The sequence below is a fragment of the Hemicordylus capensis genome, chromosome 4 (assembly GCF_027244095.1).
Source record: "Hemicordylus capensis ecotype Gifberg chromosome 4, rHemCap1.1.pri, whole genome shotgun sequence".
NCBI classification, from domain to species: Eukaryota; Metazoa; Chordata; class Lepidosauria; order Squamata; family Cordylidae; genus Hemicordylus; species Hemicordylus capensis.
In genome coordinates, this window is record NC_069660.1 from 199,381,781 (window position 1) to 199,408,351 (window position 26,571).

Consider the following 26,571-nt stretch of genomic DNA (forward strand, 5'->3'; position numbering starts at 1 on the left):
TTGGAATTCAAATCTGATGGGACTCAATCCAGGTTCATCAATTATTACAGCCTTGTTTACTGCAGTAACTTTTAAGACAGGTTTGAAGCTATGGATAAGGCAAATTCATTCCCAGTCCCTCTGCTGGCTGCATTTTTTTTGATACAAGGCCTTGATCCTGTAGCAGTAGTAGTAGTAATACATAATAGATGTTTTCTCCCTGCCCTGGCTAACAGTCATGGTGAATCTGTACTCCTAGCTGTACAGGAACTCTGTTTAATTAAGTTAAACTGCATTTGGTCTTGGCGAGGACAAACCGTGTGACTTTTATACACAATGATGCCAAGAAATTCTTGGACATAAAACCAGAACCCACCCATGCAGGGGGGAAAAGGGTGAAGCACAATTTAGCAGAGGATGATGCCATAAAATCCATACTTTGGTTGCCAGAGTTCTAATTAAATTGTCCTTTATTGCTCCTGTTTGGGGATTTATTTCTCTTCTTTAACACATTAGCTTGCCTATTATAGGAGATTTAAGACAGAAATGTGCCCATCCTTCAGCTGCCCTTCAGTAAAAGAAGGAAGGCTTTCTCTTTCCCTAATTTGGAACCAACACCTCACGTCAAAGGAGCCCCATGTCTGCCACGTATAGACCTCCTGCTTCTGATCAAACCCTCAAGGACTGGTGTCATAGTGAGAGAGGGATGCCTAGATAATGAGGACAGAGATTTAGATCAATATGCCCAGGTGTTGTCAGATGTGGGGGACAATGATGTACATGCCCAAGGAAGCTGAATTTCTCCTTCTCAAATAACTTTCATTGGCAGGACTCAAACTGATGCTGCAGAATGCAACCCCACACGTCACTGCTGTCTGACCCTCTTATTCCAAGTCTGTTCAGATCTCTTGTCCTTCATGTTGCGGTTAGAGGGGAATCAATTAAAAATTGGATGTTGAAGAAAACAGCAGCCGTTCTGATGGTATCATACATAATATAATATAATATAATATAATATAATATAATATAATATAATAAATAAAATAATTCCTACATGCTCTGTAGCAAGCCTGTGCAACATAATCTACTGGTCAGCTCCAGACTTGACTATTGCAATGCACTCTATGTGGGGCTGCCTTTGTACATAGTCCGAAAACTGCACTTGGTACAGAATGCGGCAGCCAGGTTGGTCTCTGGGTCATCTTGGAGAGACCATATCACTCCTATCTTAAAAGATCTACACTGGCTGCCTGTAAGTTTCTGGGCAAAGTACAAGGTTTTGGTTATGACCTATAAAGCTCTAAACAGCTTGGGCCCTGGGCATTTAAGAGAACGTCTTCTTTGCTATGAGCCACACCGCCCATTGAGATCAGCTGGAGAGGTTTGTCTGTAGTTGCCACCAGCTCATCTGGTGGCTACTCGAGGACGGGCCTACTCATTGCTTCCCCGAGGCTTTGGAACACACTTCCTGCTGAAATAAGAGCCTCCCCATCTGTTACAACTTTTAAAAAGGCAGTCAAGACGCATTTGTTCACCCAGGCTTTTAATTAGATATTGCTTTAATTGTGTTTTAATTGTGTTTTAATAGTTTTAACATTTTAAATTTTAATTGTTGAAATGTTTTAATCTTTTTATTGGTTGTTTTTATTGTCTTCTTGTAAACTGCCCAGAGAATTTGCATTTTGGGTGGTATAAAAATGTCTTAAATAAAATAAATAATAAAAACCTAAGGCCCGGGGCTGGATCTGGCCTGCAAGAACTTATTTGCTGGCCTGCAGTTAGGAATGTCCTGCAGCAACAGTGCCCCAGAAAGGCAGATGATCACTGGTTGGGTCAATTCCCTCTTTACCAATGGGACCCCCCCCTCTGTCCTTTCTAAAATGACCCTACAGCACCATTCTGTGCAGGTTTATTCAGAAATATTTCCAAAGTGTTACTCCTAAAAGTAAGCATGCTTAGGATTGCAGTCTGAAAGCAACAGTGATTTAGGGAGGACTTGGCATTTTGGGGAGGCTGGTGTGCACTCCAGGTGCCCCACTGACTGAGCAGGGGACAGGAACTATTTCTGATTTGACCTCACCCCTCCCCCCGCCACACCACATTGTGGTTGGTTCCAGCCCACCAGGGCATTTGAGTTGTGAACTCCTGCTTTATAGTGTCCCTTCAGGTTGCAAATGTATTGTCTCAATCAATATTTTTATTTGCTAAATTTACTTAGTATCAGTTATGTTACTGGGGCTCCTACTAATAACTGTAAAATAATAACTAATGGTTCATGTCCAGAATAATGCTGTACAACAGACATTATGTTGTATGAACATAAAGATACCTGCATGTGTTTTTTTGTCAATGATTGTACGAGCAATTATTTTAAAAATGAACCTGGGTGCAGACCACTCACACACGGTATGGATTATTTATTTATTTATTTATTTATTTATTTAAAATATTTATACCCCACCCCTCCATTACTGCTTGGGGCGGCTCACAACATTCATAAAATAGTTACAATATAAAATCAGACTAATAACATTAACCAAATTAAACAAGTTAAAAATCCAAGCTAAATCCACAATCAGAATTAGCTTTTAAAATTTCAAATTAAATTCTTTAGAAAGCTAAACACAAAGAATTATAAAAACTAAAGACTAAAGAACCTACAAGTTATAAACAACAGGTGAAACATTAAAAAGCCTCTTTAAAAAGATATTTTTAGTTGTTTTTTAAAAACACTGAGAGAGAGAGCATGACAAAGTTCTTCAGGGAGGGTGTTCCAAAGCTGAGGGGCCACAACCAAAAAAGCCCTGTCTCTAGTCCCCACCCAGGCTTGGACTGGCCCACAGGGCAACAGGGCATATTCCCGGTGCGCCCCACTCGCAGGGTGCCCCTGTGCCCCAACTCCTACCCTTAATTACCCATTCTTTTCAAAATTCGGTGCCCTCCCCACATACATTCCACCGCCCTCTCAGTTCTCCCAGTCAGGCCCTGCCCCCACCAAGCAGATCTCTGTTAGTAGTGGTGCTATGAGCAAGGCCTGAGAGGTGGAGCGGAGGGCCCTTGCAGGTTCATATGGGCGAATGCGGTCTGACAGGTACCCTGGCCCCAAGCTGTGTAGGGCTTTAAAGGTCAAGACCAGCACCTTGAATCTAGCTCAGAAGCAGACTGATAACCAACAAAGCTGCCGCTGGATGGGTATACTTGTGAAGTGATTTGCACCCACGAGCATCCTTGATAGGAAGTACTAGTGTACCTGTGTTCAATATAACATGGGAATAACTGTACCTGTGTACAGATCTCTACTTGTGTACACTGTGCATTTGTACGAGTGTTCACCATAATGTCTGAAAAGAGCTTTTGTCTCCACTGGCTCTGGTTTCAGTTGCCTTTATCATGATTCCATATTGCCATGGTATGGTGTCCTCGTGGTTTTGTTGATGTCCACACAGTACATCTGACATGATGACATAATAGATGCTCATAAAGAAAATCATTCAGGTTGTCCTAACCAAGTGGATTAAATGGTAGTATGGACAAATGAGGCCAGGGACAGTGAAGGCAAAGAATAAAAATGAAAATAACATCAAGAAGAAACAGTAATTGGAGAACCAAGAGGACACTGAGCAGCAAAGCAACAATGTGAAGCTTCACAGAGCATGTGTTTTTGACTAATTTGGTTGCACTGGATATGCTACTTAAGAAGTAAATGTCAATACTGGATAACATTTGGCACAGTCGTCGTCTATCCTTAAATCTGACATGAATGTTGCACAGCTCCTCATAGCTCAGCCCGAAGCGGCTGATTCACCTTTTTTGATTCACTTATCAAAATAGCCTCTGCTGATCATAAGGCTCTCCCAAAGCAACACACACCCAGATCCAGAAATTGTTCCAGGTCACACCCTCAGTCCATACAAGGCAAGCAGTGAGACCCAAACAGGTCTTGCCTGTGTCCTATATGAAAGGAACAGGCACCCCTAGAATCCCTAGAACAGGTTGGAGTTCTGTGGCAGATGTTCAAGAGTTCCGCAACAGTTGAGTTATGTCAGAAAGATACCATGAAATAAGAAGTTTGGAAACCACTGATCTGGGGCTATCTTTGACATGATCTAATCTGACTCATCTACCTAATTTGGAAGTAAAGGGCAACTACTCCAGGAATTGTACTAATTTAACCAGGTATTTAAAAAACAACAATGACTGACATCATAATGAAGCACCAGTGCCAACAGGAGAAGCAGCAATGTAGTTCTGGTGTTTCTGAACTGTTCCAGACTAATGCAACACTGGTGCTTGTGTGCATTCATGTGTAGGGGGAATTTCAAAGACCTCCCTTCCATCCCCCAAGAAGCCCTATATGTCATCTGAAAATATACCCGAGAGCTGCATGACCCTCAAGGTCCTATTTTGGGTGGCTCAGAACACTTTCTGATGAAGGGGAGGTTATCAAAATTTGCCCCCACCACTGAACCAACAGTGGAGTTGAGTAAGTTGAACTTTTCAGAAACACCAGTGCATCATTAGTCAGAATGTTAGTCACTATGTGGACAAACTCTAAGAGCAACCAGTCAGTGGTGTTATGGGTTTCGGGAAATGCTGATCAACTACATAAGAAATATATGGAATAGCTTAACACTTCTCTACATATTTTATCTTTTAAACGCACAGATCCAGTATGCAAGAGGCTCTAAAATTAATTTTAACACAGCGAAACAAAAATAATCAAATAAATCCTGGTGTATTAGCTTCAAAGCATAAGTTAATCAATTTATAAAAAGGAGAAAACTATTATAGTGCAGGTGATAGATTTTTTAAAAAAAATTCTACTAACACTCCCCCCTCCCCAGTCCAAAACCTGCATCTTAAACGATTCACACTGGTGTGTTGCTAGCCTCGGTAAATCAGAGCAAATGAGTTTTATGAACAATCCACCAGATGGGAAAATGTTCACATACCACAAAATGTTGATCAGATTTATTTGAAAAGCAAGCTGTAACCATATGCATATCGGAGGAAGTAAAATGGATTTTCAGATCTGCAGTGACTGCTGTCAGGCTTTGCAGCATATGAATTTAATGCCGGATTGCCATTCATACTGTAGGCTTGCTCTGTGCCACTTACCTCTTTGCCAGCTAGTATGATTAATATTGATTCAGTTTTACAAGCAATTAAATTGGAAAACATAAACAACCTTTTTATTGGCTTTTTGCAAGACAGAAATAAGCATCTGGATTTTGCCCCATCTCTGCCATGTATTAATATCACAGCATCCAGAAGCTTCATGGTCACAAGAGGCTGGATGGATATATATATATATATATATATATATATATATATATATATATATATATATATATATAATCATCTCAAAGCCGTTTATATCCCTGGGACTTATTCATTCATCCAGAGCTTCCGGTCATGGAGATTTATGTGTATTTCCTAGCACTGACTGAAAATATCCTATGATATAAGAATGAGGAATATATATATATATATATATATATATATATATATATATATATATATATATATATATATATATGATAATCTTCTCTGTTAACCACTTGGGCATGAGTTAAGTGTTTGCATTTTATTTTTCTGATTTCCTTCCTCTTTCTTCTGATGCGCTAAAGTGATTTTGGGTTGTAAAAGCTTATGCATATTTATTTACTTAATATCTATGATGCCTTTCTCCCCTAAAAATGTTCTTCAGGCAGCTCACATAAAATGTCAATTTAAAATACAAGGAAAACAAACTAAAACATTATTAAAGCCAATAAAATGACAGCAAAGGAGCAAACAGTAACCAAAAAAAGTATGCACATCAGCAAATGTAATATATGATCTAGGCAAACCCATCTCAAAGGAGCTCTGGAACAAAAACATCTTAACGGGTTTTTGAAAGACTAAGAGGGAGCTAGCCCCACATAAGGCTATTCACACGACTGGGCGAGGGGGCCGGTGGGGGGGAAGACTGTGCTGAATTTACCTTCCCCCCAGATGATTCTATCTCATTGGCTCTCCCATATGATCTGCACTGCTTGGAGCTGAATGGATCCCTGGACGCTGCGACAATGCATCCCAGCCTCGAGGAATCCCACAATGCACCACGGATTGGGGGGGTTCTCCCGGGAGTCGGGCGCTATAGGTGCCTGACTCTGTGTATGCTTGGTCTGCACACAGCATACACACGACCCCATACCTGCTACCCAGGTACAAAACCTGGGCTTGTGGGGAAGGCAACACTTTGATCGGGATCAATCCTGGTGATGCATACAAGCAGCCTTACCCAGGTAGGGCTTCCATAACCTGGGTAGGGCTGCTCATGTGCATAGCCTTTTTGTCTGCTTAGGCAGGCAATTAGGACTTTGGCAACACCAAAAAGGTTGTGTATTTTGTATTTTAACTTCCAAGTTTTGAGGCAAAGGAGCAGGGACAGATCAGATAATTTCAATAAACAATCTGATATTTCTGGATTGAATTTTGCTTCTTACCATGAGAGCACTTGGAAAACTCTTGTGGTTCCTGAAAGGCATGTCTACATGCAAATATGGGTCCTCTTCACCCCAGGGATGACTTATCTAGGAAATCCATTCTGTGTGGTTTTGTTTAGCCCTCCATCAACCAGTGGATTCCCCCACCCGCCCACCAAAGGAGCAGATATGCCCATCTTTACTTATACCCTGCCCATATTTTTGTTGTTGTTTGTTGTTGTTCAACAAAGGAGGCAAAGGCAAAGGCTCCAGGAAAACTGAAGGCTGAAAATAAGAATGTGAATATGGAGCAAGACAGATTTCTGTCATTCAGTCTTTAGATCTGAAATTATGGACAGTGTTTGCCCAGTCCCAGCTCCTGTTACTGAATGGAAGTTGATAGTGAACAGAGGCGTATCTAGGGAAAATAGCGCCTAGGGCAAGCACTGAAATTGCGCTCCCTGTCCAAACTTCTGAAACCCATCTTTCAGATAACTTTACCATAATATCAGCTGAAAACTACAAATCTGAAGGTCACATACAAGTCAAATATCTGAATATGTGTACAGCGACTTATATTATTATTATTATTTTTAAAATTACCTATAGCCCCTTTAGGGGGCTTCCTAAAAGCCATGGAGGGTCCTGCAAAGGTCCCCCCGCTGGCCTCTAGAGCCTCACAGGGACCATTTGAGCATGTGCAGTGGCAATTTCTTGAAATAATTTATTTTTAAAAAATGTCCGCTGAAAACAAAATGGCCACTGTGCATGCTCAAATGGCCTCTGTGAGGCCTGGCACGGCCTAGGGCCTCACAGAGGCCATTTGAGCATGCATGGTGACCATTTTGTTTTTGGCAGCCATTTTTAAAAAAAAAAAATTTTGAAAAATGGCGCCCCCCTTCAAGTGGCGCCCGGGGCACGTGCCCTGCCTGCCCTACCCTAGATACACCCCTGATAGTGAATCAGTATCTACAATTCATGCAGATCATATGAATCGTATTACTGGCAGTTGGATAAGACTTCTGGAAAACTTTGTATTCAGATGGTTCAATTTGCATAGCACAGGGTATCAGAATGAAGATATTCAATGCTTAACCTGGACAGCACCTGCTAACTGGGCAAAGAGGCATCTTTTAAAGTGGTAAAGTTGTGCCATTGAGTCGGTGTCGACTCCTGGCGACCACAGAGCCATGTGGTTTTCTTTTGTAGAATACAGGAGGGGTTTATCATTGCAGTCTCCCATGCAGTATGAGATGATGCCTTTCAGGATCTTCCTATATTGCTGCTGCCCAATATAAGTGTTTCCCATAGTCTGGGAAACATACCAGCAGAGGTTTGAACCAGCAACCTCTTGCTCTTTAGGCAAGTTACTTCCCCGCGGGTAGCTCACTTAATTTAACAGGGGGAGAGCAACTGTCTCTATCCAACACCAATGCAGCATCTTTCCATTAACTGTTGCTGATGTCTTTTGTCTTACTTTTTAGATTTTGAGCCCTTTTAGAAGAGAACATTGTTTTTCTACTGAAACCACTTTGAGAATTTTGTTGCGGAAAAACAGTATATAAAATATTCTTAAAATTATAATTAATAAAAATAAACAGCCAGCATGTTGCACAAGGCAACATCGGTGTTTCTGAACTGCCAGGACTGCTGTGCATGTGAAATCCAGCCCCCTCAGTGTTGTACAACTCCTTAAACCACACACAGGCACTATTTCTATTGTTATTGATGGAAATGCTTGTGTGCTGTTTTAAATATTTATGCAACTGCACTCTTGTGTAACCCCACCAGGACTGGCTTTCACATGTGGAGGAGTCTTGGCAGGTTAAAAATCACCATCACTGTGTTGCACAATATGTCGGCCACCATTCATTGTGCTGCAGATAAGGAATAGACCTCTCACTGAGCAGCATACAAGTTTTTAAATCTGAAATCTCAAGTTCAAAGACCCATTCACTTCAGCTTCCCACTCTTGCTCATGAACTTGGCATCTGGTTGCCATTTTTTCTCCACAGAAAATATCAGTAAAATATTGTTACTATTTTGGAACCTGCCACACAACTGGGCCACTTTTCACTACACACACAAACATACAAAGCAAGGGTATGTCAGTGCAGTAAGAGAGCAGCCTAACAGAACTGCCCAACCAACTGCAATAAAGCAGCAGAAATTTTTGACACACTCCACTTCCCCTGTGCCACCTAAAAATATGTGTCCAACCCTCAGGGATATATTTTTCAGGTGCCACAGAGGGCTTCCAGCGGGAGGGCATCAAAAATTGCTCCTGCATTGGTGCGACCTTGCTCTGAATGCCAGTCAGTGTTTCTATCTGAATATGTAAATTGCAGATATTCACATTCACAGGATCCCTATATGGTCCTTTTTACACTGTGCTGCTTGAATCCCTTTTGAGAGATGTTTGTACATTTTAAAAAACGCAAAAACAAGTACATTTCTACTGCTGTAGGCACTGCAAATTGCTAGGGACCACAGAAAGATCTCATTGTTTTTCTGTATAAATGTCCAACACATTGGTGGCACTGCCAGAAGTCAAATGGATAATGTGCCACACTTTTGGTGGACTCTTGAGACAGCAAGTCCATCTGATTAACATGCCTGCCTAATTCACAACTAGCTTTTAATAAAGATCAAATTCAGACCTTCCCTCATCAAGCATCATATTCACCTTCTGGAATGAACAGAAAGCATGGTTTAATAGCAGCACCAATTGCTTCCAACAAAAAAGAGTAAGTTGACAATGAAGCATATACAGGTTGGCTGTTAAAGGCTTTCATACACTTTGCCTTATTAAGTGATTACCATTTGAAGGCCTCTGCCTAACCCTGAGCTGGAAGACTGATTAAAAATTACCCTGGCTTTGCCTTTCACAGTAATTTAGATTTATGAGCATGCCAATTTAAAGGAATAGGTCTCTCTCATCAAACTAGAAAGTACGGGTTTCCTTTTTTTCCTCCAGAATAAGATGTTTTATTCATTGGCAAAATTCCCAGTTCAACAATATGATGGGAATAAATTATGCACATTTGCATGGCACTTTTGTGGGTTCCTAATTAAGAAATGGCACTGTGTCATCCAAGGGGATGCATTTTATTTAGTGAGCAACGGGACAAATTCATTAACCCCTATAAATTCCAAGATTTAGCAGGAAGGGTGGATTTATGATTACTGTTAATTTTTCTCCATTGTGTTAGAAAACCTTTCACCTTACAATATTGATTAAGAGCAAAGAGTGCATAAATCATGCTTGCTTTACAGGTACAGCTGTGTTTTGACAAATTTAGTATTGTATGATTAAGCATTGGGTTGGTTGTTTTAGCATTTGCTAGAGTGGCGGAGTGGTAGATGTCCTCAGTTCAAATGGTATATTGTCTCCCCTAGAAAGGTTGGTTCTGTGAATGACATCTTTGTTTGTGTGTGTGTGAGTGCCATATACTATTGCTGGTAATATCCATGGACCAAGGACAGTCCAGCATGGCCTTATCTGGAATTACTTTAGCATATGAAATAATCTATATATATAATTCTCTAAGGCATACCCATGGCTAATCCCATGCGTGGCAGTTCTTGCAAGAGTTCGCAAGCAAGCTGGTGGGAGGGGGAGATGAGAGACAGTGGTGGCAGGGAAGAAAAGGCGAACAGGCAGGCAAATGAATGGATGGGTGGGCGGAGGGGGAGAGAAAGTGGCAGTGGAGAGAAAGTGGTGGCAGGGGCGGAGAGAGAAAGCGGCAGCCGGCCAGAAAAAAATTGAACGGGTGGGCGGTCGGTCAGTGGTGGGGAGAGGAAGTGGTGGGCAGTGGCAGTGGCTTTCCAGGTGGGCGGCTGGAGAGAGAAAATGTTGGACAGGCAGGGGGGAGAGTAAGCAGCAGCTGGGGGGAGGGAGGTCCAGCGGAAGCACATGCTACCTCCAACCTGTGGCCTCTACTGCAAACCGGTGGGAGACTGCAAGTCACCTCCAGCCAGCCTACTCACGAGGAGGATGGCCAAGCAGGCATGGGAGAGGGAGGTGAAACCTCCTTCTTTGAGCCATTCTGCTGCCCAAATGACTGGTTGGCCTTACTCAGCCCAATGTGGGCCTCTCTGCGCCTGCGCAGAGAGCCCCGAAATGGGCCAAGAACAAGGGAGGGGCTCGAGAATGCGGGAGGAGCTGAGATGGACGGGGAGGGCCGAGAACAAGGGGGGAGTGGAAGAAGGGAGAACTAGAGGCACAGACGCTCTGTGCCCGGGCCAGCTAATAATTATTAATTCCCAATCTTAACTTCTCTCTGCTTATCTAAAACACACTGCCACACCACCACCTCTCTCTCATCTATCTGCAATCTCTGAAATACAGAAAGGGATTAGGATACCAAACTCCACCCAGTCCAGCTATTCTTCTGTAACATGGTCACTACTAGTACGCTATGGGAACAGAAGTATAGTAGTCTTATTATTTGCTTATCCGAATACTGTATTAATAACCTACAGTCTTGTAGCACCTTAAAGACTAGCAAATTTATTTCAGCATAAACTTCCATGGAATCTAGCCTACAAAAAGTTATGCTGAAATAAATTTGTTAGTCTTTAAGGTGCTACAAGACACTATTATTTTTGCTGCAACAAACTAACACAGCTATCCCTCTGATGAAAGACTGCATGAGCTTTTTAATGAGACACTGCATGAGTTTAACTAGGAACTATCTATTTATTACAACACTCTCTGAGAGATCCAGGGCTAAAACCTAGACTGGTGAAATCAAAATGCTTGTCTTTTGAAAATAGCTCAGTTCTTTTCTATATCCTTGGGATGACACAGCCACTGAACTGATGCCTAAAATCACTTTTAAATTTTTTATTGGTTTTTACAATATCTTAACAATCTCATTACATCCAATTAAACAAATGTTGACTTCCCGCTCACCAATCTGTGCGAATCACTAATTATACAATTCAACCATTGCTATAGTAATTCAAAACATATATCCTATACCTTACAAACTTGATTTTACTCTACTCAACCTGCTATTATTACTAAATTTCAAACCCTGCTGAAAAATCAATATTAGAGAAATAGTTCTTTAAGTATAGTAAGAATGGTTTCCAATCTTCTTTAAAACATTCCAGGTTTTCATCCCTTATCAGTACTGTATGTTTTGCCATCTCAGCATATTCCAAAGTTTTTATCAGCCAATCTTCTTTTGAGGGCATTTCATTGTTCTTCCATTTCTGCGCATATACTATTCTAGCCGCCGTGGTTGCATACATAAAGATTGTTAAATTCCTTCTGGAAAACTCTCCTTGTGTTATTCCCAGCAGGAAGGATTCTGGTTTCTTAGGAAATGTCATTTTAAAAATTTTCTTCAACTCATTATATATCATATCCCAGAAAGCCTTTGCCTTCCCGCAAGACCACCGCATATGAAAAAAAGTTCCCTCACAGTGTCCACATTTCCAGCATTTGTTTGGAACATTTTTATACATTAATGCTAATTTTTTGGGTGTCAAATACCACCTGTACATCATCTTATAATAATTTTCTTTTAAGGTATAACATGCAGTAAACTTTAAATCCATTTTCCATAATTTTTCCCAAGCTGCCATATCTATATTGTGACCCAGATCTTGAGCCCATTTTATCATAGTCGTTTTAACCACTTCATCTCTTGTCTCCTCCAGAAGCAGCAGCTTATACATCTTAGAAACTAATTTTTCATCATTTTCACATAGCTCCTTCTCAAATCTCAACATTTGATCCTCAAATCCAACTTTAAGATCCTTCTTATAAATTTCATTTAACTGATGGTAGTGAAACCAGTTACTAACCAGATTTTGTACTTCAGTTAGGTTTTTTAACTTACAGCCCTTTTCTTGGAAACATAACAAATCCCTATAGGTACCCCAATGAGGTTGCATATTTATCTCTTTACGTGCTAAAGCTTCAATTGGAGATAGCCATAATGGACTTTTAAATTCCAACCATTTTTTATATTTTACCCACACTCTCATTAGACTCCTTCTCACATAGTGATTAAAAAAAATCTTTATGCACTTTAGTTTTATCATACCACAGATATGAATGCCATCCAAACCTTCTAACAAATCCTTCCAGATAAAGTATTCTAGGATTTCTTAATGTTATCCATTCTTTTAACCATGACAAACAAACAGCATCAAAATACAACCTTAAATCTGGCAGGGTAAGACCACCTCTTTCTTTAGCATCTGTTAAATTTTTAAATTTAATTCTTGGTCTTTTCCCTTGCCAAACAAATTTGGTTATGTCCTTTTGCCATTGCTTGAAACAAGTTAAGGTGTTGATTATAGGGATAGTCTGAAAAAGAAAGAGCATTTTAGGTAAAACATTCATCTTCACAACCGAAAGAACTGCTGCCTAAAATCAGTGGCTGACGTCCTAACAAAGCATGTACATTAGGAAGCTTTGCAGGATGTGCCTAATGCGTGTGCTGTTGTGCAAGGAGACTAATACTTCGGAGCATTGCTCATGTTCCAGAAGGGCTCTGTAAGACTGTCAACATGTGGCTGAAGTTCAGCGATGTTTTTCCAGGCTTACAGAGCACTTCTGGAGCATGAGCAGAACTCAGAAAAATTAGCCCCCTTACACAATGGCATGCACACAAAAGGACTAAGGGAGTTGCATGAGGGTTCCAAATGTGTCCACGCAGACCCTCTTAACACTCATGCTGCATTCATAAGAATCTCAAGCATTGAGTACAATATGAAATCTAGAGCCCTTTTAAGACAACCTTTGCACATTGAATGAATACACATAGTGGGAGGGGTTCCATAATGGGAATGCACATAATGGTCTGTGGCCATTTCAGCCACAAGCACCACCCCAAACCTACATGTTTTCTTCATAAGATTTGAAAAGAGCCCCCCATATGTACAACTCTGTTCATGGCGGATTCTCTCCACATGACTGGGAACTCTTGTTCTCCAGATGACTTTATCCCAGAGTCCACCACCAGGTGCCAAAATATTTTATTTCAGCAGTTGTCAGCCATCATATAAACACAATTAAGCAGTAATTAGGCAGCCAAAGAGCATCTATGGCAAGTGGCTGGGTTTTGAAATATTTATTGAAATTATTCCTTGTCTTAGATGTGTTGTTGCTTTGTCTACAGAATGTGTTGTGGTGTTTTGGATGTGTTTTTGTTTTTTCTAATAGTTTCTTTGTTTAAGAAACATTACTATGTATTACAAAAAGCTTTTTGAAGCAGTAATAGTTACTGAGATTACAGTTTTGCACCTACACAGGGGCGTAACTACTATTAGGCAAGGGGAGGCGGCTGCCTGGGGGCCCCCACGGCTCGAGGGGCCCCCCAGAGGCAAGTCACATGTGAACTCTGTGTGTGTGTATCAGCGAGGGGCCCATTTTAAAATTTTGTCTCTGGGCCCACTCCAGCTTTGTTACGCCCCTGCACCTACATTTTCTGATTGGTCTTTAATGATCTAATCAAGGCCCTGCTTCTGAATACCAAAGACCTCAAGAACAGAGGGAGATCCATGTACATTCATAATTTTGCTTATACCAATGTACACCTTTCCATATTAGGTTGATCTAAATACTTCTCAAAAATGACCTTTGACCAATTGCCAGATCAAATGTTTCAAGTGAGGTTTGCCATATGAAATCACACAAGATCTGTTTCCATCTTTAACTAACAGTGGAGGTGAAGTAAGTGTTTGAATGTTATGAAAAATTCAGCAACGTATATGATTGTGGAATTCATTCAAAGATTGTGCAGTTAGGCTAATCACAGTCCTAAAATTCTTTAGATGAACTGACTGTCACTTATACAAAATTCAGATCTGCTTCATTTGTATTTTATACCCACAAAACATAATTTCTGCATAGTGTTTAGATACTTGTGCTAAATGTTTTATGTTTTTATTTTAGGAAGCTGCTTAGAACAGAAAGTGATTTCTGTTCTATCCATTGCACTGCCATTTTGTAGCTATGTGGCTCTTAAAGAAAAATAATTTCAGTTTAATTACTGGGTCACTTCAGTAAATGCTTTTCAATGGACCCAGTTCACACATTCAGTTCAGTCATCATGTGTTGAGTAATCAGGGGTACAGAAATCAAACACAAAAAATGCATGTGTGAAGTGGCCTTATAGACCCAAACAAGGAAGTCAGCAGGGATCCCAATTCCTTTCTCACTTCCCACTGAAGCTAGAACATTGTCCTTGTTGAGCACTGGTTAGAGTGGGAAAGCAAGCAGAGGATTTGAGCTTTTAAATAAAATGGTGTTGAGCTGATACTCATTGGACATTGTATGTCTGCTTGGTGTATTGTTACCCTTACTGGGCTGTTGGGATGAGAAGGGCTAGACATTTGTATACAGTACTTTTTAAAATGTCTGAAGTGGACCTACAATATGTCAGGAAAATTAGAGAGATGCTGATATATTTACCATATGATGCCCAGAATATTCTAGAATTTAAGGCATCATTATCTCTCCACTCTCTTCACTGGACTACAGAGAACAGATGCCTTCCAAGTACACACCATGATTCACTACCCTTTGAGAAATGGCCATCTGTATTTACCCCGAGTGAATGTAAAATGTAGCATTCTGAGACCAGGATCTTGGTAGGTGTCCAGCAAAACTAAAATCACCAAGTTAGTGAAATGATACCTTTTGTTAGTACCAGTAATTGCTTGAGATGCTTCTGTATAAGTCATAAGCTTGCATATTGTATTTTGAGCAATAAATTCCCCAACAAATGCTATTATTTCACTCAGTTTATCCAAGCCTCCATGAAACATTATTATTACCCTTATGCATCTTTCAGAGCCAAGACGAAGTAACAAATTTTATTTAACTACTGGAGTTCAGCCTATGCATTAGTGTAGCTGAAAAGTAGGTGATCACTTTTGCTTATTCTGAAATATATGCTAGATTTTTTAATCAAAATGTCCCTTCAGTGGCTTTTCTTTTTAAATGGAGAAGTTACTTCAAATATTGCTATGCACCAGATAAGCATGACTAGAATTTGGAAGACATTTTTTCCCCTGCATTTCACTAGTAGAATCTGGAAATTGCTGAATTAAAAAAAAATAGTGAAAGAAGGATCTTTAAAACTTAAAGAGTTGATGGCTACTTAGTAAATAATAGCTTTTTTCTGGGCTATTGACTTCCACAACTGATATCAAGCCAAGAAAGGAAAATGGCTATAGAGAGTGCTAATCTTGTGATTTTTTTTTCCTAAAGGAAGGTATAAATATACTTTTAATTGAACTTTAAATTCCAGTTTGACACTGAGATCATGCTATTTTCAGTAATGAAAGCATTTTCCTTCTGAAAAATGCAGATGAAGTTAAAATGGCAAGTAAGCACCTAGTGCATATTAAAATGAGATTCAAACACACAGACCAAGCTAGAGATGAAAACATAATGTTTTGCGCTTATTAATGCAGGCTGTCATGGCACCCAGTTGCCCCCGCCCCACTCAAGAGACTCTTCTCCGAATGGAAGGTAGGTGAATGTCTCATTATTCAAATTAATGCAAGCTATCTGGCAGCTAAGTCTCAACAAATGATCAAAATATTTAAGGATCTTAATATGGAGAAAAGGTCAAATGCATAATTTGAGCTGATTTTCTATTCACAAATAATATCTGACATATGATCTAGAAAACAATGACCTGCAAATGAGGAAGAGATGATGAAAAAACACACACACACACACACACACACACACACAGAATGTCTTTCTCAATACCTATTGGAACAACTATAATTTACTGACTAATCTAATATACAATTGAAAGGTACAGCCTTACCAGAACTCAGAGAGCCAGTATGGTGTAATGAGTAGACTGTTGGACCAAGGCCCAAACTTGATGTAAAATGAGAGAGCCAGTCATGGATTTCCCAGTCTTCCCCCTTCCCCTACAGCAGTTTTCTACAGCTTGGGCAATATCAGAACAAGCCACATGTACTACTGTACATATTGTGTGCAATGAGGTGTGCCGGGCTTCCTCCTCCATGAAACAGGGTTGTTTACCCGGTCAAACGGTGACGGGCCGAGAGAGGCAGGAGGCTCCGGTTGCTGGGACAACTCCAGCAATTCCCTCCCAGACAGGCGCGTAACAATGATAGGGCAAGGGGAGACAGTTGTCTGGGGGCCCCACTGCCTGGAGGGGCACCCCAGGGGCACCTCATGTGACTCCCCATTGCCCCCTGCCCAGCCCCATAGCCTCTCAGCCACTTGCCCTCTTCGCCGTCTCTCCTGCTTGTTCTGCTGGCCGCAATCGAAGCAGCAGGCAAGCGGCAAAGAGCTCCTTTTCTCCCGCCTCTCAGCTGATCGGCGGGTGGGCGGGGCTTCCACGGAGGCCGCAGTGAAGCCTGAACTCGAGTAGGGCCCAAGCAAGCCAGGAAGGAGGAGGCAGCCAGAGTGTTCTCTGCAGCAGAAGACCCCTTGCTGCCCTGCTTAACCCAGACCAGCATTTGCCAGGTAGAGTGTGAACTCCTTTTTGTGGTTACCTTTCCCGCCCCCCCCCCCTATATAGGGATCTGCTTGCCATAGGGCTTGGATATGGGGGGGGGAGGGACCGAGAAGTCTCTGAATATTTATTTTAAAACAGCTTGGAAAATTTGCTGACTTAAAAAAACTATCTAAAAAGTCCTATAAGTGGCTTGTTTCATGGCAGAAAATTGCAAAAACTTCTGGAACAGTATTTTATTAATTTTATTTATTCATTCATTCATTTATAAATGCACTTTTGTTCAAGTTGTTTTGCAACCCAGAAGGTCTGAGTGAGAACTGTGAAGCACGTGTGGTGCTTTTATTGTATTTTTCTTGTGTGTGAACTGCTCCCCAATAACTTGCAGGGACTTCAGGGTAAATCTGGCCAACATGTGAATGCAGCACCTCCATTCCAGAGGAGATGTGTCTTAAAGGGCTTTAAAAGCCTCCTGTGAAAAACCTCCTGCAATCAAACTTGACTGAATTTGTTCAGAATTCTGAGAAAACAAACATAGGTTCACCCTGCATGGTTGAAAGTCTCCTTTGCTAATCTGAAGCGAGGGGCCCATTTTAATCATTCATCTTTCTAGTGTGTTCTAGGCATTAAAAGTAATACAAATGTATAGTACTCAATGTATATCACTATATATTGTGACGTGTGTGTGTGTATTCAGTGAAATGTATTTGCAGGCAGCATACTTATTTTGGAATATCAGACTTAAATCCTTGGGGGCCTGGGGTGTGCGGAGGCCCTGGACTTTGGGGGGGGGGCATTTTAAAATCTTGTCTCTGGGCCCACTCCAACCTTGCTACGCCCCTGCTCCCAGAAGATAGGAAGGGCTTGAAGAGGCAGGTGATGGCTGCTGGGGGATGGGCTGGTGCAGCCCGAGAGGCAGCAGAGTAGTGGAGACAGGATAATAATGACATCTGCCCCACAGCTGCAGCCCTGTGTGGAAATGCTAGCAAGGGGGTGGAGTTGAAGAAAAAGGCCCCTTGTGAGGCCAGAGGTTTGGTGGCCAATCCACTTGCCCGGCTAAGGGAGAAGGAGCAAGCTGGAAGTGGGGAGGAGTGTCCTAAGTGTAGGACTTTAAGGTAGGGGCTGCCGGAGATGAGACGATCAGCAGGGACAGGGGTTGTTGGTCTATTGGGCTCCTATAGAGGAGCACAGATCTTTATTCCCGCTCATAGGTGAAGGAGCAGAGTGAATATACTTCCCTCCTCCCCAACTCTGAGGCAATGCCTGTGAATGTAATTTAGTGTGAGAGGGTGTGAAGGTTAATAGGGGAATTCCTGCTCCCTAACACAGACAAGGTGGTAGATGGGATTTTAAATTTCTGGACCATACCACTTTCAACTGAAGTGCAAGGGTATATTTTGTTATGCTCCCACATAAGAAAAGCTCCCTGCATGTGGTAAACTACAATGCCAAGGAGTGAGCTATCTCCCTCTTATGCTATTTTTCTGTATGGAGTTTTTGATGTGAAGGCACATCTTAAAAAAAGTAAAAATGCAAACCCCACCTTTAGTCTGAAGTGATGTAGCCCAAGTACTCTGCCATCTTATACTTCCTATCTCATTTGGTGCAATATAGGCCTGGTTTATGCAGAAGACAATCTGCATGGATAGAGGCCTTACTTACGTAAATGTTCCAGATGTGCTCTGGTCACATTTAAATTATTTTGGTACTGCCTTATTTTTATCTCTAGGTTGTTTGCCACCATGAGTTCCCTAATGGAATAAGTGAGATAGATAAGTAATAAATTGGGTACTCTACTATTTGCTATCATTAGCCAGATAGTCATGCATTTACCAGGGCATCACTGGCCTGTTAACATGTACATATGAATAGAACAGCACATATGGTAAGTGCTCTTAAATGTGATGGGGTGTGGATGGAATGCTTACACAGGTCTGTGATGTGAGAAATGGAGCTTGATATATTTGACTGGGGTGAAAAAACCTTTTTTCACCAAAAAAAACCCCTGGATTGAACACAGGATGGATGAGTCCCATTGCCAATCCACTATAATATATTTTCCTCTACTTTCTTCCAAGGTAATCCCTGAACCTTATGACAGATATTAAAAAGTCTATACCTGAATATCTGTGCTTGTATAATGGAACTGTGTTCCTCTTGCATTTTTTAAAAATAAAGATGCTATTGTCACACTCCTTTGAATATTCCTCCCCAGGGGATTACTGTGGTTTACATTATAATATGTCCTTAAGAAGAAGAAAACTTTTGAAGGTGCATTTCTGCATACCAGACTGATTTAATACCTTAAAATATCTCACCACTGTCAGAGATTTTTAAGACCTAAATCCTTATTTGTCATTCATGAAACTCTGTGTACAATTATACTGTAGAGGAATTAAATGTTACACCATCTAAGGCAAAGCTATGAATTGTAGCAGGGAAAAAGTGTCAATCCTCTTCTTGAGAGAGCAAAACCAACAAATCACTTGATACTTTTTGGAACTAGAGTTTTGCTCACACCTCTCTCTCTCTCTCTCTCTCTCTCTCTCTCTCTCTCTCTCTCTCTCTCTCTCTCACACACACACACACACACACACACACACACACACACACAAAAGCATCAGAAAAATGGACAACACAAGTCTATTAGAACAGACTGAAACAGAGAATGGAATGGCAGGAATTGTTAGGGAAGGGACAGGATATAATCTGGGCTGTACCAAGACATTTTGGTAACTGGGGGTGTGTGGTGGTGGAAACCAGTGATCCAAAGAAGTGTAAATACAATATAGTAAACTAAATAATTGGTTATTTCTTGCCAGAATCTACCACTTAAGGAGTCCTCCCTGTTCCCATGACACACTTCTTATTGGTAAGGCTAGCCTGAAAATAATGAGGAAAATAGCATTATGCAATTTAGGTATGCTATGAACCTATTCACATGATCCCTACCGGGGTGGGAAGGGCAGCGTGGGGGAAGGCAGGATTCCACCTACCTTATCCCCAGATGATCCATAGTGTCCTCATGGGTGCGCTGTTGTGCACCCACACGATCTATGCTGCACAGAGCAGTGTGGATCACTGGCGGCCAGGACTCATTATCCTGGCCTCCAGGAATCCCACAATGGGATTCCTAGCACAGTGCATTTGGCAATTCCCTCAGGAGTCAGGCATTCTAGGCGCCCAACTATGTGTGCTTGGGCTGTTGGCAGCCCGAGCATACAAACAACCCTGTACCTGGGTTAAAGGGCACATTTGTACCCTTTAACTCAGGTAAAAGCACAGGTTCAAAAACTGGGCTTCCATGGGAAGCAATACTAGGATCAGAATCAATCTTGGTGCTGCACATGAGCAGCCCACCCAGGTAACCTTGATAGGGGTGCTCGTACACATAGCCTTTATGTGTTGCTTGTTCTATTGGTCTATCCTAATTATTGATATAAGAAGCAAAGTGAGGTTCTGTGGCTGATTGGTACTGCTCCCCAAGGTCAAAGAGCTAGCAGGAGAGCTGGAAGGGGTTACAATTATTAAGTAACTGATCTCCCTTCCCATGTAATGGCCTGCTGCCTTGCCTTGCCAATGCCGTATCTCCTTCTGTTCCCCATCATCATTGGAACAGCCACTCCAGGGGCACCAAACACCCATCTCCCCAACTCCAGATGGCCTGTAATGTCCTGCTGCCCTGCCAGCACCACATCTCCTTCTGTTCCCACCACCACTGGAATAGCCAACCCAGAGGTATCGAACACCCATCTCCCTATCTCCAGATAAGCCAAAACTCATACTTACATCAGGCCCAAACCACATATAACAAAGGAGGTATACCTGGTGATAGCACTTCCTAGCCCAGCCCTCAGTCCCACCCCTGAAGGCTGCCAACAAGGCTTTGGTGGCCACCTGCAGGTGGCCCACTGTTGGCTGTTTTTATGGCATAGCCTTGGCTGTTAAAGCAATAATGGCTGCAGTAGTCCTTCCCCTCCCACCAACAGACCCAGCTGAAAAAGGTCTTGCAATCAGCCAGGAGAGGGGAGAGGCCACAGACCAGGACAAGAGACACCAACAAACGGCAGAACAGAGTCTGTGCTGCCAACAGATTTTACCTTTTTCTTGATGTTCCGGCGGGCAAGATAACAAAACAAACAAATAAAAGACAAAGTTCCTCCAGCCCTGCTTCCAGTCATTCCCAAAAGAATGTATGTTCTTTTGAGACATTAGATTATTCGTGCCTTCAGGTGTCTGTCATGTTTTTGTATGCATGTCTCGACATGCATTCATTTTAAGTTTGAGCCTGGGTACAGGTCCCCTCAAATATAGTATACAACTGCATGTGTTAAATGTAATGTATGAATGTCCATACATTCATACAGATCTGTATGTGCATACAACATAAACACACTGCACATACACTGAACATAATGTGTGAATATAGGACTTTAGTTTGGCCATTAGTGACAACAAAAACAGAATACTGGCTCCAGCTGGTTACCAGTTTACATGGACAAAATTTGAGAGCTGCACTTCCTTTGCAGAGCAGTAGACACTTTGTTTTTAGCTTTTGTCAGAAGGCCAGAGGCCACATAAAAAGCAAAACTACTGAACAGCCCTTTTTCTTACCATTGCCATTAAAATTCACAGAATGTAGATTCCCCCCCCCCGCATTTATATGCTTTCTTTTTAAAAGTATGATTTCCATTCCCTGCCAACCAAGACATCTGAAGCAATGTTCAACAGTAAATTGAATTAAAATTGAATTAAAATTCATAAACCACTCCTTAAAACACAACTGTAAAGGAAAAACAGAAAACAGGAGTAATTAGATCGACACCCATTACATCTATCAAACCTCAAGAATAAAAGCACCTCACAGTGGCAGCAGAGTTTAATAAAATGAGTGATCCAGTAGCCTGGAAATGCAGGCTGTAGTAGAAGTAAGTAATAAGAAGAATAAATAAGAATAAGACAATAAAGCTTTAACCTGGTGATGAAACAAAATCAATTAGGTGTCCTGAGCTTCTCCAAATGGCAATTGAACACAGCTTCACCACACTTAGGCAGGGGAGGGGGTGGAGTTCATATGAGAGAACTCCCTATGGCTATGAGTTCTACAGTTATGGCAGGACAGCGACAGAAGGTGCCATTTATACAACCAATGGCATTATTCAGCTTTGCTCCTGACAATTTTCAGTTACTGTTCCTTATATGTATCCTAAAAAAGTAGCACTTTGGTGCAGTGTTCAAAACAGCTTAAATGTAGGCACTTCCTACAGCAGTAAAGCCATCCATCTGGGAAAGCTCCTGAGAGTTATTCGCACTTGGCTTCATTCTTCAGGGTAAACGTTGAGTGAAGCCACTTAGAAGTACATTTGCAGCATTGAGGGAAGCAGCCCCTCCCCTCTGTTCTCGGTTTTCTTTTGAAACAAGTTCACATGGCAAGTGTCCAATTCCTTCTAGCCAATGGTGGTGGGGAGCTCCCTACAGATATGTAGGTGGTGGGGAGCTCCCTACAGCTCCCCTGCTAACTGGGCAAAGAGGCACCTTTTACTGTGGTGATTCTCTTTATTTAGCAGGGGGAGAGTAATTGGCCCTATCCACCCCCAGCACAGTACTTCCAGTGACTGTTGCTGGTGTCTGTCTTATGTTTCTTTTTAGATTTTGCGCCCTTTGGGGACAGGGAGCCATCTTATTTGTTTGTTATTTCTCTTTGTAAACCACCCTGAGCCATTTTTGGAAGGGCGGTATAGAAATCAAATTAATAATAATAATAATTAATAATACAGAGATAGATCTACATTTCTGAAGAGAGCATGCCTCTTATCATGCTAATGATTCTACATCAGTGCCTCTCCCATTTGCTCTGGCGGACATATGTCAAGATAAGATAAAACCTGGACATATGTCAAGATAAGCTAGAATTCACATCATAAAGCCTGGTTTGTGTGTGGAGTAGGTCCAAGAATCTCAAAGGGACTTTGAGGTAAGTTTGGCTGGTGTGTGAATGCACACATTCTCTCCTGAAGGAGATTCAGGACAGAAGTTCTGTGTGTAAAGCCTCCTGGTGGACTTAAAAGTCTGCAGCCTGAGTGAGCTACACGATTATTCATTCCACAGAGCCCTGGTGTGAGAAACAAACAAACCACCCCAGGTTTGATAATACATAAGTGAATGCACTAGTGGTTCCATTAAGCAAAGAGAGACCTTAATCGGAATTATCAGTTACAGCAGAAACCCATGCTTGACTACTCTGAAGTAAGTTTCAGTGGCTGACATCCTAATGAAGCATGCATGCTTCCGGGGATGGCAAGGGCATGATGGGTACCATTGCACAACTCCCCCAGCCATTTCCCCTGTATGTTTGTTGTTGTGTAAGAGCCACTAGAGTTCCAAGCACTCCCCACACTTTGGAAGGGCTCTTTTGCTGATCCCCAGTGATGTATTTCTAATCCTGCAGAGCCCATCCAGAGCTCTAGAAGTCTCAGGCTGCTCAGAAGTCTAAGGGCTCTTGCACAACAACATGTGTACAGGGGGGAAGGGGGAGTTGTGCAAGGGCTCCCATCACACTTCTTCAGTCCCTTGAAGCATGCATGTGTTGTTGGTCAGGATGCCAGCCACTGTCTGCACTGTCTCAAGTACGTATGCATTGGATTGTAATTTTAATTTCCATTATTCAGGACTGATTCATTTAAATATTTATGGTGTCTCTTTAGAATTTGGCTGATGTGGCCATTTTCAGATTAGTCAGCAAAGATACTATTGATATTCTGAAGGTCTGTGGTTTGACCCCTCCCCACGTCTGATTGCTTCAGTATGAGTTTGGAGATGATTACTTGATGCATGTTGATTTCTTGTCAAATATAAAGAATCTAGGGATTTGAATATATCTTGCAAGACATTTCTTTTTTCCACTGAAGAGAACATTGGCTTTTGATTTCCTATTGACTTGAAAACTTTCAGAGAAGCTGTTGATGCCAAAATAGTTTTTACAATAATAACACCTCTGCATAGCTTCTGAGGTAGGGTAGCCAACTGCTCAGAAACCCAGCCTGACCTACTGTTGAGTCTTTAACATCAGGCAGCTTGATGTACTGATAGCAGCAAAGGAAACTTTTCACAGCATGGAGATAGACATAAGTGGCCAATGTCTGCTAATAAAGTCACAGATGCAGTGATTGGTTGAAAAGCTGGTAACTCTAAAACGTTGCTATTGCTGATGAAACTTTGAAGGAGAGGAGGATTCTGCATTTCTAATGCTGCTTTTATTAATATTGAAATTATTAGTTATAACACAATACAATTGTTGGCCAGGTAGAAACCTAAGGGTCCAATTCTGCCCTTGAACTGAAATGAAGTTCTTCTGAGAAAATTATCCAGCAATGACTGTCATGGTCACCTGGGGAAGGCAACCAAAGAGCCCATTAGCCATAGAAGCATTGTCTCTCTGTGACTTCTTGTTCCAAGGTGTCTCACAATCTCCTTACTTCAGTATTTCCTTAGCTGGGATTCCTCCATAAAAGGGAAAACAATTATATACACACTTCCTCAGTCATGGCCATATTACTTATGACTTCCAGCTTATGGGGGGTGGGCGGGCATCAGCAGTTCAGTTGCCAGATCCAGTCCTCAAGAAGACTTTGTTACCTATTTATTTATTTATTAGAAGCATTTAATATACTTCCCACTCCAAAGACTCCAGCTGGTGTACAATGGAATGTAATAAGGTAACATTAAAAATTACAATCAAAAATTACATTAAAAATGCAAACTAAAATATATAATGGAAAGGAAATAAAATAGACTACAGGGCAAAGGCCTGGCGGAAAAGAAAGGTCTTCAATAAGGATTTAAAGACTGGTAAAGAGGGGGCTAGATGAATCTGAAGGGGAAGAGAATTCCAAAGAAGTGGGGCAGCAACTAAAAAAGCCCTTTTGCAGGTCCTAGAACTCAAAAATCAGGGATCGACAAAAGGGCCATCTGAAATGATCTAACAGGATGGGATGTAACTGGATGGGAGAGGCGATTCTGTAGGTAAACAAGCACCAAGCCCAGCAAGGCTCTGAAGGTAAGAACCAGGACCTTAAGTGTTGCAGAGGATGGAGAACTTCTCCAGGTATGTCTTTTTCCATAACAGTGCTTTTGAAAGGGAAAGTTGCATCTTCTATACAGTTCTTCAGCATCTGGAGGACATGGCAGTCTTAGCAGCAGATTGTTGATGGGAGGGCCTCTGTGGAAGATTTGCCATCAGGTGGCTGGTGGATTGTTTGACCTATATTGCCCTGTACAAGGAGGTAAGGGGAAAACAAAAACCACCAAGTTGCAGTCATTGCATAACAAGGCATACATTAAATAACGTACGCTCAGATGGTTTAAGACAGAACATACCTTAGCGTCACAAATGAACTAATACAATTTAAACTGAAGCCAATACATTCGCAAAAGAAATGGAAGGCATGACATTGCTGAATTAACCTTTTGCTATGCCGAATTAGCGATATCATCCATCATAGCAGAGGTAGTGTGTGCGGTACTATTCAACAGAGACTGAATCAAATACTTTTACCAGTTAAATCAAATGAATTTCCTAGTAGGACATGATGCATTAATATGAAACCAAATGTATTTTAAGGAACCTAACTACATAGTCCAAAATGATTCATCGTTAGGACTATATAGATGTATATACGTACATACATACATACATAATCTACAGTACCATTTGCTTTTGTGCTGCCAAATAAATAAATAAATAAATATATCTTTATTTGCTAGCCACCCCATAACAAATTGTTCTCTGGGCGGCTCACAACACAGCATTAAAACATCAAGTACAAACACATGAAATCACAACACACCAAAAAAACCCAAATACAATTAAAAACAATTAAAAAACTTTTTAAAAGTCAGTTTTAAAAATCAGATTTAAAAATCAGATTTAAAAGGCCTGAGTGATGACAGAAAGTCATCTAAAATAACGAAGTGATGATGCCAGGTCCACCTCACTGGGGAGGCTGTTCCATAAATGGGGTGCAATCACCGAAAAGGCCCTCTTTCTAGTAGCCACTCAACTCATCTTGTTTAGCAGGGGCACAAGGAGTAGGGCCTCCAAAGAACATATGCAGGTCCAGGTCGGGACATATGGGGCAAGGCAGTCTCTCAGATAATCAAGTCCCAAGCCACTTAGGGCTTTAATGGTTAAAACCAGCACTTTGAATCAGGCCCAGAAATGAACTGGGAACCACTGCAGCTGATGAAGCACTGGCGTGGTATGATCAAAATGCCCAGTCCCAGTTAATAACCGCAAACCTGGTCTTTTTGCAGGGGAGGTGGGGTTGTTCAATCCCATCTAGAACAGGCTGAACATCATTCATCCAGGCAGAGGAACCACTGACCAACGGTACTTCTGTCTTGTCTGGGCTGAGTCTCAGGGTGTTCACTTTCATCCAGTCCATTACTGCATCTAGGCACTGCTTCAGGACAGTCACTGCTTCACCTACATCTCATGAAAAGGAGAGATATAACTGAGTGTCATCTGCATACTAAGAATACCTCAGGCCAAATCGCTGTATGACCTCTCCAAGCATTTTCATGTAGATGTTAAACAGCATAGGGGGAGAAATAGAACCCCGTGGAACCCCAAAGCATAACTGCCAAGGGGG